Below are 14,675 nucleotides of genomic sequence, written 5' to 3'. Positions count from 1 at the left end.
CAGACCTGACCATGCCTTTGTTTGGAAAAATGTAGATTTGTAAAGCAATGGAATGCTTTAAATGGGGCTTAATGGGCTATCCTAGTAGAAATATGAAAGACTTTGCTGCTGAGAGTGATTTCAATTGTGCAAATCTGGCCCAAGAGGTTTCAGTGAAGAATTTCAATATGTGACCTAGAGACTGTATTTGTGGTACTTTGGTGAAGAACGTGAATACTTTTTGCCCTTGTCTGAAGAGTCTGCCTAAGACTAAGGTTAACTGCATTGAAAAAGGAATTCTCAGAAATGCCCATCATAGACTTTGTTCTCTGGTTAAATCGAATGAAGAGCATTTTAAACAAGCATAGCAAGTTGAGAAAGGAAAATTAGAAAATATATGGTTTGAATATTAAAGGGGCACCAGGAAGTGAAATATAGATGAATCCTGTATTCAAGGATATTAAATTGAATTAAGGGAGTAGTGACCTTGGGGCAATATCCCACCCAGCTAAGTAGTACGGGCACAGTAGTACAGACCTTTAATCCCAGGAGGCAAAGATAAGCAGATCTCTGAGTTCAAGGCCAGCCTAGAACAGAGCCAAGTTCTAGGTGAAGAAAAACTTAAATCCAGACTTGGTGGACCATACCTTTAATCCCAGTGTTTAGGAAACAGATATGTAGCTCTGAGTTCAAAGTCAGCCTAAGGAGCAAGTTCCAGTGAAGGAGATGGTGATAATGTAATAGAACAGAGGGGCCATGGTGCAGTTGATGGCCCAGGACTGAAGGGGTCATGCAAAGGAGTTAAGGCTTGGTTCCATGAAGAGAGCCTGTGAGAGACTATTGATGAAGCCTAGTTGCAATGGAAGACCCCAGCGTATTGTAGGGATGCCAGTACCATGGGATGATGACCAAGAACAGAGTGGCAGTGGAGTGGATCAGTTTAGAGTGCTACAGAAGGCAGAGCTGGAGAAGTGACACTAGCCCTTTGGAGGAGCCCAGAAGATCATGGGTCCCAGACACTGGAACACTGTAACATTGAAGCTGTCTCAGAGACACCAGAACTGTGGGCTATCTGCTGAGGAAAGCTGCTAACAGGGAGTGGAGCCATCCCAGGAAGAAGTTTGTTGTAGTCATCAACAAAAATGAAAAGGGAGTTGGAGATCTGAAAACTGCTTTGACATCAGACATGAAGATGCAGAAATTGGAATTTGTCCAGCTGGTTTCCTATCTTGAATTAGGGATCTCAGAAAAGCCTTTGAACTTTTAACATTGTTTAGAGTACCATAGACTATGGAGACTTTTGAAGCTGGACTAAATGTATTTTGCATTATGCTGTGTTTGTGTATGGCTCCCACAGACTCATGTTTGAACAAGCCTATGGAGGCCAGAGGGTGGAATACTATGGCTTGTATGTGCTCAGTCCAGGGAGTGGCACTATTAGGTGTGGCCTTGTTGGAATAGGTATGTCACTGTGGGTGTGGGCTTTAACTCTCATCCTAACTGCCTGGAAGACAGTCTTCTGCTAGCAGCCTTCAGATGAAGATGTAGAACTCTCAGCTCCTCCTGCACCATGCCTGCCTGCACACTGCCATCCTTCCCACCATGATGATAATGAACTAAACCTCTGAACCTGTAAGACAGCTCCAATGAAATGTCCTAATAAGAGTTGTCTTGGTCATGGCGTCTCTTCACAGCAATGGAAGGACTAAGACGAGTTACTCTAAGTCACTCCAGTTCCAGGGATCTAATGCCCTCTTCTGACTACCGTAAGTGCCAGAAGTGCCATGTAGTGTATGTACACAGACATAGCCAAAGCACTCACATACATAATTATTTTTAAAGAGAGAAAATGCACATAATGTAGCACAAAAACAGAAAACTTCTGGGGATGGAGAGGTGGCACAGAGGTTAAGACTTTGTACTGCTCTTCCAGAAGAGTTCAGTTCCCAGCACCTTTGTCTGGTGGCTCACTACCACCTGCAACTACAGCTCCAGATCTGACTCCCTCTTCTGGCTTCCTCAGGCACCTGCACATACAATACCCTGAAACACAATTTAAAATAAGTCTTAAAATAAAAAACTTCTTAAAAGTTTAAAGCTAGTTCAAAAACTTGGAAATTTGCTTGCCCATTGTGAGTATGAGCTAAAATGTCTTTCTGTTCTAAGATGATATGAGTCACTCAATGAACATCAGCCATGGTGAGGAAAACCTGATTCATTTTTCTTTGTGGTACTCAAGATGGAATCCAGGGTTGTGCATGCTAGGCAAGTATTCTATCTCTGGACTCTGTTCCCTGCTAAGTCACATTTCTAACCCTTCCTACGTCAGCTAAAAGACACAAAGCTTCTCTTCTATCAACACACCAAGCATTCTTCCGGTCACAAAGCTGAAGTTGGTAGGGACTTGAAGGTAGGCAAAGCCAATAGAGCTGAAAGGTTCCTTCTAGCTGCAGCTCCAACGTGTCACCTCATCCCACATTCAAAGGTTTGTCTGTCCTTCCCACAGGCCTGGCTCACATGTAGTCTTCTGAGCAGCAGCATCCCACATCCCTGTCCACCTTCTGATGGCACAGCAGCCAGTTCTCTGTCTCAGTATCTAGGTGGTTTCACCTTAGAAGGAGGGAATGGTGAGGCATCAATTATTTGGCCACCAAAGCAAATACCTGGGCTCTGGACTTTACAGGTAGCCAAGACACATCAGCCAAACTATACTACAGTTTCTTCTTTTTATCAGCGAACATGCAGTTTTCAGACATTAGCGGGTTCCCTGACTTTAGAGTCATTCACCCATGTGTGTATGAGCACATTGTGTGTAGATGTAAATCTGTACACACACGGACGTCAGAAAGAGCACTCAACTCTTCAGAGTTGGAGTTACACGTGTGTCTGTAAGATCCCAGCTTGCTGCATGGGTGCTGGGATTGAAACTTCAGTAAGCACGCCCAACAACTGAGGTGTCTCTCCAACCCCAGGCTTACAAAAATAATGTATTTCAGAATTTAACTATTTGTCTACACACAGGAATGGACATTTTGGACTTGAAGAGAGCAGAGACTTGCACATTTTCTCTTCACACTTCTCTCAGCTGCTCAACTGAACTCTCCTTCTGCTCCCAGGAATACCAGTGACTGAAATCAATGAGGGTTAATCTGAAGAAGAGCCTGTCTGTTTGTCTGTCTGTCTGTCTTCAAACTCTGAGCTGCCTCAAATTACAGGAGCCTCTGCTATTTTCAACCTGTTGGTTTAACCTCAAGAGAACTGGGCTGTGAGATGGCTCAGTGGTTAAGAGCACTGACTGCTCTTCCATAGGTCCTGTGTTCAAATCCCAGCAACCACACGGTGGCTTGCAACCATCTGTAAGTGATCCAATGCCCTCTTCTGGTGTGTCTGAAGACAGCAACAGTGTACTCAAACACATAAAATAAATAAATCTTTAAAAATATATATATTAAAAAAAAAAACCTAAGAAAACAGGAGCGGTGGTCTAGGCCTTCAGTCTCAACACTCAAAAGCAGTCATACCTCTGCAAGTTCATGGTCTACACAGTGAATTCCAGGACAGCCAGAGATAATGTAGTCAGGCACGGCCTCAAACAACAAGAACCAAGAGCTGGAAAGACCTTTTAATCCCTGATCTGATGTCAGCCTGGGGCTCCTGCACATCTCAACTGTCACCAAGCAAAATCACACAACACTCTGCCTACATGGTTTTGTGGTACTGGGGCAGGGAGCCTATCTTTAGAGATCAGCAGTCACAGCTAAAACACATGGCATCCTAGGTGTAAGTTACAATAGTCCAAAAGAGAATAGAAAATGCATGTGAAAGAAAACTGGCCGTACATTGTTACCTCTCAAAGGAAATAGGAAATTTTTTCCTATTATCTCTACTTCTAGAAATGTTCAACAATCCATGGAAGAACTCTTCCCCAAATGAGCAGTAAGTGATGTTTTCCTCAAGCAGAAGGGATGACTGTGCATGGTCTGTGCCCCTGGTGAATGGAAGTTGTGGGTACACAGGGTCCAGCCAGAACCAACTGAGGCAGAGGAAACAGCTTCAGGCAGGAAGAAAAAAACTACAGCTCAGAACTAGACTCTGAAAAGTATGTATGCACATATCTCCCAACAAAACAGACATTCGGTCATATTACAAGCATACGGGTCTAGGGGAAATGTTCTCTTATGTCAATAATGACACGACTGGGCAAAGAGATTACAGAAACACTTTCCTGTTTTCAATCCCCTATAATGTTATCTGGTAGGGAATGAAGTGCTACACCCTGAGTTCTGGCTATAGTGACCAAAACAAGAGAAAGGCAGGGCTGAGGCTGCTGCCACAGAGTTCCTTCTTTGAGGCCAAGGACTCAATGTCTGTAACCCCCGTTCCACAGTCCTTTTCTGGGAAAATGAACAGAGGAAGTTCATTAAGGACAGAGATGAGTCTCTGAGGTACTATATGTAGTAGGTACCTGAGAGGTGAATAAGCCTTGGCCCCTCCTTACATTCTGGTCTCTAAATTAGGTATTTGTTTTGCTTACCAAACAGAACCATCTTAAGTGATCCCTCTTTGGTTATAATAGTCTGTTTTGTTTTTTTTTTTTAATGAAAAACAAAATCTTACTGTGTATGTGTAGATGTGGAGAGAGGAGGAGGGGAGATAGGGAGAGAGAGACAGACACTGACAGAGACAGATAGACAGACAAAGAAAAATGTGGAAAGTATGGAGGTTAACAGGTAACTTTGTAGATATGATTCTTCCTTTCTCCTTTATTTGTGTTCCAAGGATCAACTCAGGTCAGTGCCTGAACCTTTCACCCTGCTTTTTAAAAACCACAAGGTCTACTTTTTCAGCAGGCCCATCCTATGCCCCTTTCAGAAGAGTGCTTTTCCAGGCTTCTGTTGGGACATTTCTCCTCAAAAGTACTGGAACTGACAGACACTCACAACCCAGATCATCTTGCACCCATCTCTCAGAATCAGTACAGCATAAATTTTCTCTACAGGCGTGGATATCTGACTTCTGCTGTAGGGGTTGGTTTGGTGTGGCTATGTGTTCAAATTCTGTACCCCAAGATCTGGTGCTCCAAGACAAGGAGATCAGTTTTAACAGTTTGTCCACCAAGTTATCTCTGATTGCTTAATAAAGATGCTTACAGCCTGGGCTGAGCAGAAGAGAGGGGGCAGAGCAAAGTTCCCAGGCTTGAGGTCTCAGGCAGGAACAAGGAGAAAGAGAGAGGACACAGGGGGAGAAGCTTCCTTCCACCATTCAGGAAGTGGATTGTGAGCACGTGGTCACGAGGGCCAGCCTGTTGGGAGTAGGAACAGCCCAGGTGGAACATGGCAAGTGATGTCTCAGGGTCATTGACAGGAAGGGAGACGGAATAGCACAGAGGGGTGATATTGGCCCAACTCCAGTGCTTAAAGACTTATTGTAAATATAAACGTTTAGTGTCTTTTATTTAGGAACTAAATAATCAAAGGTGGGATAGAAACCCCCAAATAATATTTACCATAGCACTGTGCCTCCCTTCTTCCCTCTGCATGCTCATGTATGAAACCACACTCACACATGCACACGTCTACATGGCCACCAAATCCAACCCCTCTGTTCTTCATAGATTTCTCCTGAAACCACCGTGAATAGTCCTACTGTCACTGTCCCAGAGAGGATCTCAGATTTAAAAAGACCACTTGCTATAAAGGTAGAGGCTTTGAAAATGCCAGGTGCAAATGTCAAACAAGTACAATTTCCTGACACTGCCGTGAGGATGTAAACTGCTACCACTCACGAAACTGCTCAAGAGAATGTGTTACAGACCACATCCTAATCCAACCCTGACTCTTTCTACATGAGAAGCCCAGAAAGTAGTGACTACATCCACCTTGGAATAGGCTCCCAGTACCCACACAGCAGCTTACAACCACAGTACTCCAGTTCTGGGGAACTTGGTACCCTCTCTGGGCTTCTCTGGGCATTGCATGCACATGGTACACATACATACACACAGACAAAACAATCATACACAGAACATAAAAATAAAGCTGAGCAGTGGTAGTGCACTCCTTTAATCCCAGCACTCAAAAGACTGGAGTATTTAAGTTCAAGTGTAGCCTGGGCTACATAGCAAGACCCGGTCTCAGGAAAAGAAACAAAAAGACTGGGGAAGGGGGGTGCAGCTTTGTTGGTAGCACTTGCATAGTCTGGGAGCCATTTCTACCACGACATTCTTAAACTCAGGTGGTGGAGTCCAGAGGTACAGAGGTTCTTGGCCATTCTACTAAGGTGGGTATTTTGTAAATAAATAAATAAGTTTTAAAGAAGAGAGATATTCATCATGGGAGGTATCTTTAAAAGTAAAATAATGTAAAGAAAAAAGAGAAACTAATTGATAGTTGAAGCAAGCCCTTTAAATCCCTTTGGCTCTCTAGGATTAGGAGTCTCTTTGCTTATCTATAGAATACATTATAAGAGTTTATACTCTCCTAGATTATTAAAGACAGGACCTAGTAGCTGTGTAGCCCAAGCTACCTTGAAGTCCTGGAATTGCAGCAAGTACTGGAATTATTGACACACATTCTCGATACGAATAACGGAACACACTCAAAATGGAAGGATTTTTTTTTTTTTTAAGACAAGATTTTTCCAGGTAGGTTTTGCTGTCCTGGAACTCACTCTGTAGACCAGTCTGGGTTTGGTTCTTTTTTTTTTTTTTTTTTTTTTTTTTTTTCCCGGAGCTGGGGACCGAACCCAGGGCCTTGCGCTTCCTAGGCAAGCGCTCTACCACTGAGCTAAATCCCCAACCCAGGCTGGGTTTGAACTCAAGAGATCTGCCTGCCTCTACCTCCCTAGTGCTGGGATTAAAGGTCTGGGCCACCACCACTGAGCTCTTTCTTTTTAATTTTAAACTACATCCTGATAAACTGGCAGCCTGATTCACAGATCTACACAAAGAACCCTGTGGGGGCAGGGGCTGTGGGGGTTTCACTCTAGAAGTTGGAGACAGCTCACAGGTTAAGAGAACATTGCTCTTGGGGTTGGGGATTTAGCTCAGTGGTAGAGCGCTTGCCTAGCAAGAGCAAGGCCCTGGCAAGGCCCTGGGCTCGGTCCCCAGCTCTGGAAAAAAAGAAAAGAAAAAAAAAAAAAAAAAAAAGAGAACATTGCTCTTATAAAGGATTTAAATTTGATTCCCAGAGCCTACGTCAGGCAGCTCACAACCACCTGGAACTCCAGCTCCAGGAGATTCTGGCCACCAAGGGCACCTGTACTTATGTGCATTCCTACACACACACACACACACACACACACACACACACACACACACACACACACACACAAAATTAAAAATAAAAATCATGGGGTTGGGGATTTAGCTCAGTGGTAGAGCGCTTGCCTAGGAAGCGCAAGGCCCTGGGTTCGGTCCCCAGCTCTGAAAAAAAGAACCAAAAATAAATAAATAAATAAATAAATAAATAAATAAATAAATAAATAAATAAATAAAATAAAAAAATAAAAATCATAAAAAAATTAAAAAGCTCCATCCCATGATGTAGTAGTGAGCATCCTCATTTCACTAGGGTATGAACACTCTTGGATTATTTCTTTGGAAGAAATGAATGAGGAATGAACAATTTAAGATTAGTAGAATAGAGTGTTGCCAGAGGGTCTTCTAGAAACATGGTCTGTTTTCATTTTATGTGGCCCAAGCTGATTTAGTTGGTTGGCCAATATTTTCATGTGTTACTTCTATCTTTACCCAAGCTAGCTACCCAACAGTAAGCCCCAGAACCACAACACCTCAACAGGCCCGAAGCAGCGCTCAAGAATCCTGTGCACCATTAACACTCACGCTAGATGAGAATGGATGCTTATCCCATAAGCGGTCATGATGTTCCTACCCTACAAAGTTGAGACTAGGGAGACAAGCCTTCAAGCAATCTCGTATGAAATGCCTTCTCTTCACTAACTTTCAGGGACAGCAAAGCTCTCCTGGAAGAAGAGCTGGCCAGCTCAGCCACAGGAAGGATGGGTCTTTTAGGCAGAACAAACTAGGTGCATAGCAGTCAAGGAAAAAGTAGGGCAGGCAAGTGTAGGCGCTGGAAGCAGGATGAACCCTTAAGAGTTGAGTCTACAGGCAATGGACAGCCACTAAACACATTCTGGACATCAAGACAGCTGAGGGGAAAAGGTAGAGTACAAAAAAAATAGGACATGGGGGCCTTTGAACTGTACTGCGTGGCTCAGTGATTTTTAGTTGCCTCTTGAAGTTTGGAAAGTTCACTAGAATTCCTTAAAAATGTCCCCTTGTGTATCTTCCCAGCCAGTGATTGTAGCAGGTAGATAATGTACCCACAGTCCCCAACCTCAGAATGGCTAACACCCATCTTCATCTAGCCACAGCCTCTGTCACCATCAGGCAACAGCAGAAAGATATCTGGTCAGAAAATGAATATAAGATTCTCAGCTTTCCTTCCCCTGACCCCCACTCCCCAGCAGTTGCCAAGATGGCTAAAATGGAACAGAAAAAGTGGACCTTCCTCAAGTCCACCTACCATCGACTGGACCCAGACCAACTGTACAACATATGCAACACCTGTGGCTTCAGCAGAATCAGCACTCACTACTTAAGCACTTGAAAAAGGCCAAAAAGGAGGCACTACCCATGGGGAAGCCAGAGGTGGTGAAGGCCCTTCTGAGGGACATGCTCATCCTGCCCAAGATGGTCAGCAGCCTGGTGGACATGTACAATGGCAAGACCTTCAACCAGGAGAAAATCAAACCAGAGAGAGATGACCTGAGCAAGTTTTCTATCATCTACCAGACTGTGGAGCATGTGCGGCCTTCATTCCCCTCAAGTAGCAATACTTAATAAAGAATGTCAGCTCTACTAGGTGGGTGGGTCACTTGCAAAAAGGTCATGTAGGGCTCAGCCTATGATAAGAGGTCAAAGATCATCAGGAAAGAAGGAGTGGTGGCTGTAATACCAATATTTGCAAGGCAAAGAAGGCAGGATCTGGAATTCAAGACCAGCCTGGGCTGCATGAGACTCTCAACCTCCCCCTGCCCCCCTCTTCCCTACCCACAATCCATAAAAGGTCCACTCTCCAGTCTCTAAGGCCTATGGAGACTTTCTAAAGTTATAAATTGGAAGCTTAGTAGCAGCAGGCTCTTTTCTAAGGCTTCCACTTTGCTTGGCTGTGGAGAGAATATCTTCTGTCTGTATGGATGTGGCACCTGTCAACAATAAATCTGACCTATAGCTTAGGCTAGAAATAGGAGATGGAACATATGCCAAGCAGAAAAGATTCTGAGATAGTGGCAGGCACAGGAGGTTTGCCAGGAAGATATGACAAGACAGGCTCATAGTACCTCAGTACAGGTAACCAGCCACCTGGCAGAATGTAGATTAAAATGGGTTATTTCAAGTTATGCTCTAGTCAGAGAAGAGCCTAGCTCTATGGCCAAGGTTATCTGTAAATATAATTTGAGTCTGAGTCTTACTTTGGGGCTGGGATGTAGGACCAGCTCTAACTTCTACACTTGGCTGGGATTAATTTTGAGCTTCCCTTTACCCAGTTCTATGAAAACAAACACATGCTTACTCTCCCAAATATTAAAAGGTAATTTGCCTCAGTATAGTATGGTCCAATAAGCATCCATTTGTACCATAGAGAGAACTAACTACAAACAGCTATGACCTCCTCCTAGGCCTGCCCCTCATCTAACAACTGGAATACGTGCACCCACCTGAGCATGCTAGCTGCCCATGCCTACAGCCTTAGCATCACAAGACCAGTTCAAATAATCCTTTCTACTCAGTGCTATCCTGTCTCAAGACCAAATAAATAAACAAACAAATAAACAAATAAAATAAAGGAAAAAAGAGGTGCATGCAGACAACATGTATAAACTCAACACAGCTAGTATGGTGCATGTACTTGGGAGATAAGACAGGAGGATCATGAGTTCATGGCCAACCTCTAATACCATGTATCTCTATGTATCTCTGGCTGTCCTGAAGCTCACTGGGTAGACCTGGCAGGCCTCAGACTCACAGAGATCCACCTGGGTCTGCCTCCCTAGTGCTAGAATTAAAGACATGAGCTACCATGAATAGTGAGACTTTTATGTTTTTTTTTTTGGGGGGGGGGGACAGACAGACAGACAAAATTTACCACAAGTGCCTGTCTGCCCTGGCCCCATAGCATGCTGTGCTTGGCCCTCTGACACTTTACCAGGACACAAATACAGACTGCCTTTCCCCAGCTGCAGCTACTCCTTTCTGTATCTGTTTAGAAACACACTGCATTAAAGAGCACCAGAGATAAAAAGTCCCAAGAGTAAGATGACCTAGAATTCATCAGGAGGGGACATTTCCCCTTGACATAAAGTTTATGATTATTTCGCATATATTCTATCTGTTTTTATGTTCTCAATAACAATATTCAGTTTATTAAAGTCCTTGCTAGAGGGAGGAAAAAGAACAGCATAACAGGAGAATTAAGAACGGGGAGTGGGGGTTGGGGATTTAGCTCAGTGGTAGAGCACTTGCCTAGCAAGGGCAAGGCCCTGGGTTCGGTCCCCAGCTCCGAAAAAAAAAAAAAAAAAAAAAAGAATGGGGAGTGGGCTAGAGAGATGGTTCAGTTGGTAAAGGCCTTGCTGCAAAGCATGAGGACCTGAGTTTGATATCCAGTGCTGAGAGGCACAAAGCTGTGTGTACAATTCCAGACTTGGGAAGGTGGACACAGGGTCCCTGGGGCTTGCTGCCAACCTACCCAGCTGAATCAGTGAGCACCAATTTAGTGGAACTCTTGTCTCAAAAAATGATAGAGAGAAGTTGAGAACAATATCAACTTCTGGCTTACACATACACCCAGAAAAGCTGAGAAGTGACTGATAATGCTCTTGCACTTGCTTCCTGCTTTATGTATTTGGTGTGACCCACTCCATGTTAGGACAAGTCAGAACAGATGCATACTTGTTTTCCAAGAGCCTGAAAACCAGAGACATGCAAATATTAACCCAAAAATCCTTCAAGGAAAACCGAAGCCCCCACAAAACCCTGCTCAGCAGGACCTAAGAATGGTTTCTCCTGTGGTTCTCTAGAAGTACAGGTGCTTCATTAAAAGTCAGTATAAACCAATCAATCTTTTTCTACCTACTCTCCTCCTCTGGGTTCCTTTAAACGCCACTGCATTCCACTACCTGGGTTTAGGAATTCCACCTTCACCAAACACTGAGTTTTCTGCCCAGTTCTGCCTACGAAACTCGCACACAAGTCTCTTCAGTGTCCCTCCCAGTATCCTTGTGAGACAAACTAGACAAGTACCATTTCACAGATGCAGTTCCAGATTAGAAAGGTCAAGCAGAGCCCAAGGTCACAAAGTCAATGAGAAGGGGTAGATTCCAGAGTTTCACAACATAATGGTCACTGTAATAGGAGAGGTTGATCAGGTGACCCCAGGAAAGTACTGCCTCCTATATTCTTCCTACTACAGAGGACTAGAGTTCCCTGAGAAACTAAAAAGGGCTGAATCACAGTGGGGTGACCCACTGTAGATGAAGGACAGGGAAGGGTCTAAAGCAAGTGGTACAAAGCAGACACCTAAACAAAGAAAAGCTGCCCATGACAACGGTGGAGAGATTCTTTGGTCACAGTCTTCTCAATACCCCAAATACTCACTGACAGTTGTTTTAAAGAGACAACAGGGACTAAAGGTACAGGTCAGTAGCAGAGCACATGCTGAGCACAGGCAAGGCAAGACCTCAACCTCCAGCAAGTAAGACCAAAGAAACAAAGGAAGAGCTTTGATGAAAGTTAAAGTGGAAAGACCAAGAAGCTGGACCACAGGGCAGTGGACTGCCTGATGGAGGCACCAGGCTGCACACTGCTCTATCTGTGCAGTCTAGGAAAGGCTAAGAAGGCTAAACTCCAGTCAGAATTGTCAAACTTGCTTTTTCCTCAATGAAAGATGCTTCCTCTCCACTGAAATGTTCCAGAACCTTCCCAGGGTTTTAGTCTGCTCCCCACTCCTCAATAACTGAACACAGGGTTTCATGAGGACTACATAGGACTTTCATGGGAGCTACTTCCTCAGCCCTAGACTTTCATTATTCCTCATCTAATACAAGTCACTATGGTCTAAAGTGCCTCCTAAAATGGCCAAATTTAAACAACAGCATCATCACTGGAGGAAGTAATGTGAAATCTAAAGATGTGTGGATTAGCCCAGTATAAATCTTCTTAAACTCTACCAACACAGGAAATCAAGTCACCAGCAAAGTAAACCCTAGAGAGAAAACAAGCAAACCAAAGCAGGGAAAACACCCAATAAGCTTGGTTAGTTTTAAAATGTCTTCTTGACAAAGGTGACAGTCATCTGGGAAGAGTGGAACCTCAAGGAGAATATGGCCTGCAAGCCTGTGTTGAATTCTGTTGATTAGTAATCAACATGGAAGGCCCAGCACACTGTAGGCAGTGCCACCACTGGGTAGGTGGTCCTGGATTGTAACCAAAAGCACTCCTGAGCAAGCCGTGGAGAACAAGCCGCCGTGGAGAACAAGCCAGCGTGCAGCACACTCCACAGCCTCTGCTTCAGGTCCTCAGTCTGGGGTCTGCTCAAAATAAATTTGTTTTGTTTTGAGACAGGGTCCTGGCTGTACAGGAACTCTCTCTGTAGACCATTCAGGCTAGCCTCAAATTCAGAGATCTGCCTGTCTCTGCCTCCCAAGTGCTGGGATTAACAGCATGCACTATCACAGCTGTCTGATTTTTATTTACTTTTTTATAAGCACAAAGGTTTTGCCTGTATGTTTACTGCACCAGTTTATGCCTGCTACCCACTGATGTCAGATGAGGGCTTTGGAACCCTTGGAAATGGAATCATGGATGGCTGTGAGTCACCTTGCAAGTGCCTGGAATTGAACCCTGGTGACTTTGTAAGAGCTACAAGTGGTCTTATCCAGGGACTGAATCATCTCTCCAGCCCCTTGGGCCTTACTTGAGTTTCTGACTTGGCTTTTCTTGATGGGGTTGGGGGTGGTGATAAAGTGTAACATAAAATAAACCCTTTCCTCCCCAAGTTGCTTTTGGTCATGGTATTTTTCACAGCAACAGAAAGCAAACTAAGATAACTTTTACTCTTAGACAGCAACCATTGAAGAGCTCACCCAAATGTAGTAGACAAATGTTGTCTCCTCCTCAAAGATACACACACCCCAGTCCCTAGAACCTCTGACCATCTTTCACCATATCCCAAAAAAGGACTTTATAGATGTGATTAAAGATACAGACAATAAGATTATGTTCCGGGCTGGAGAGATGGCTCAGCAGTTAAGAGCACCCGACTGCTCTTCCAGAGGTCATGAGTTCAATTCCCAGCAACCACATGGTGGCTCACAACCATCTGTAAAGAGATCCGATGCCCTCTTCTGGTGTATCTGAAGACAGCTACAGTGTACTTATAATAAATAAATAAATAAATAAATAAATAAATAAATAAATAAATCTTTAAAAAAAAAAAAAAGATTATGTTCCATTATTCCAAACTGATCTGTGAAATGCACAAAATGGTCTCTAGCTGAATTTAGAGAGTGTCAGAAGAACCAGCCAATGTTAAAATAGGCCACAAAGAAAGCACAAGATACAGTCCATCTCCAGGAACAAAACCTGGCCCCTGACAAATGGCCAGGAAAGAGGACTCCTCAGCCTGACAAGTGTGAGAAGTAGAATCTGAATAGCAACTTGAATGGAATTGAAAGTAGATTCTGTCCCTAAAGGTTCCATCGAAAAGTGTGTATTGCTAGCATCTTGGTTTCAGCCCTGGAACTAACACTCATCAAATGTTACATGTGCCTCTGACACAAAGAAATGATCAAATATAAATCTGTGTAGTTTTAAAATGCTAGATGCATGGGATTTGTTACTACAGCAAAAACAAGCAGCAATATCTTACAGAGATACAAGGCACCTTACAAGGCACGAGGCAGCTGTATTATGGTGTATCCAGTACACTTCAGTCTTCCTCCAGACCTCAGATACTTCTACAGCCCTCCCTCCTCTGTCTGTCTGTGATGACAACTTGCTCTTCTAGATCCGGTACACTGGGCTTTCCCAAAGAATCCTTGCCCTTCACTTAGAGATAACTCAAGTATATCAACACTGTATTTGTGGGCTGGAGACTTGGCTCAGATGTTAAAAGCACTCACAGGCTGCTCTTGAAGAAGACCCGGGTTTCATTCCCAGCACTCACAAGGGAGTTCATAGCCCCCCTGTAGCTACAGTTCCGGGGAATCTTATACCCTCTTCTGACCTCTAAGAGCACCAGACATACATGGTGCACTTATATATAGGCAAGCAAAAACACTCATACAAATAAAATAAACCTAAAAAAAAAAATTAAGAAACAAAAACACTAGCTTGCTGAACTGCCTGCAAAACTGTCCGAGGGCCATTCTGTAGTGGTACCAAACCACTGACACGATACCCACTCCTTCCGCCCTACTGAGGCTTCTCTGCTTTAGCCCAGCTTCCTTCCAAACAGCTTTGCTCCACCCCACCCCCACCCCCTCCATCCAGTTAGTCACCAATGTGTCCACATATTCATTCCCCTTTCTCTGGAATCTGTCTTCCTCTTTCAAGTTCCAGCATCTAATGCTGGTCTTTATGATCTCTGCTAACTAAGTCTTCTACAACCAAATGA

General features: G+C 43.9%; 1 protein-coding gene and 1 pseudogene across 9 annotated transcripts in view; one reads left to right on the top strand and one right to left on the bottom strand.

Annotated features, from left to right (window-relative positions):
* The window catches only part of Med15 (mediator complex subunit 15), a 74,662-nt gene that overhangs the window by 58,604 nt on the left and 1,383 nt on the right, over nt 1–14,675 (bottom strand). The gene's annotated exons all lie outside the window — the stretch shown is intronic.
* Nucleotides 8,478–14,675, top strand: part of Rps15-ps13 (ribosomal protein S15, pseudogene 13) — a 7,297-nt pseudogene continuing 1,099 nt past the window's right edge.

The sequence above is a fragment of the Rattus norvegicus genome, chromosome 11 (assembly GCF_036323735.1).
Source record: "Rattus norvegicus strain BN/NHsdMcwi chromosome 11, GRCr8, whole genome shotgun sequence".
Classification (NCBI taxonomy): domain Eukaryota; kingdom Metazoa; phylum Chordata; class Mammalia; order Rodentia; family Muridae; genus Rattus; species Rattus norvegicus.
The sequence above is the reverse complement of the archived record's forward strand: the minus strand, read 5'-3'. Positions and strand labels throughout refer to the sequence as shown.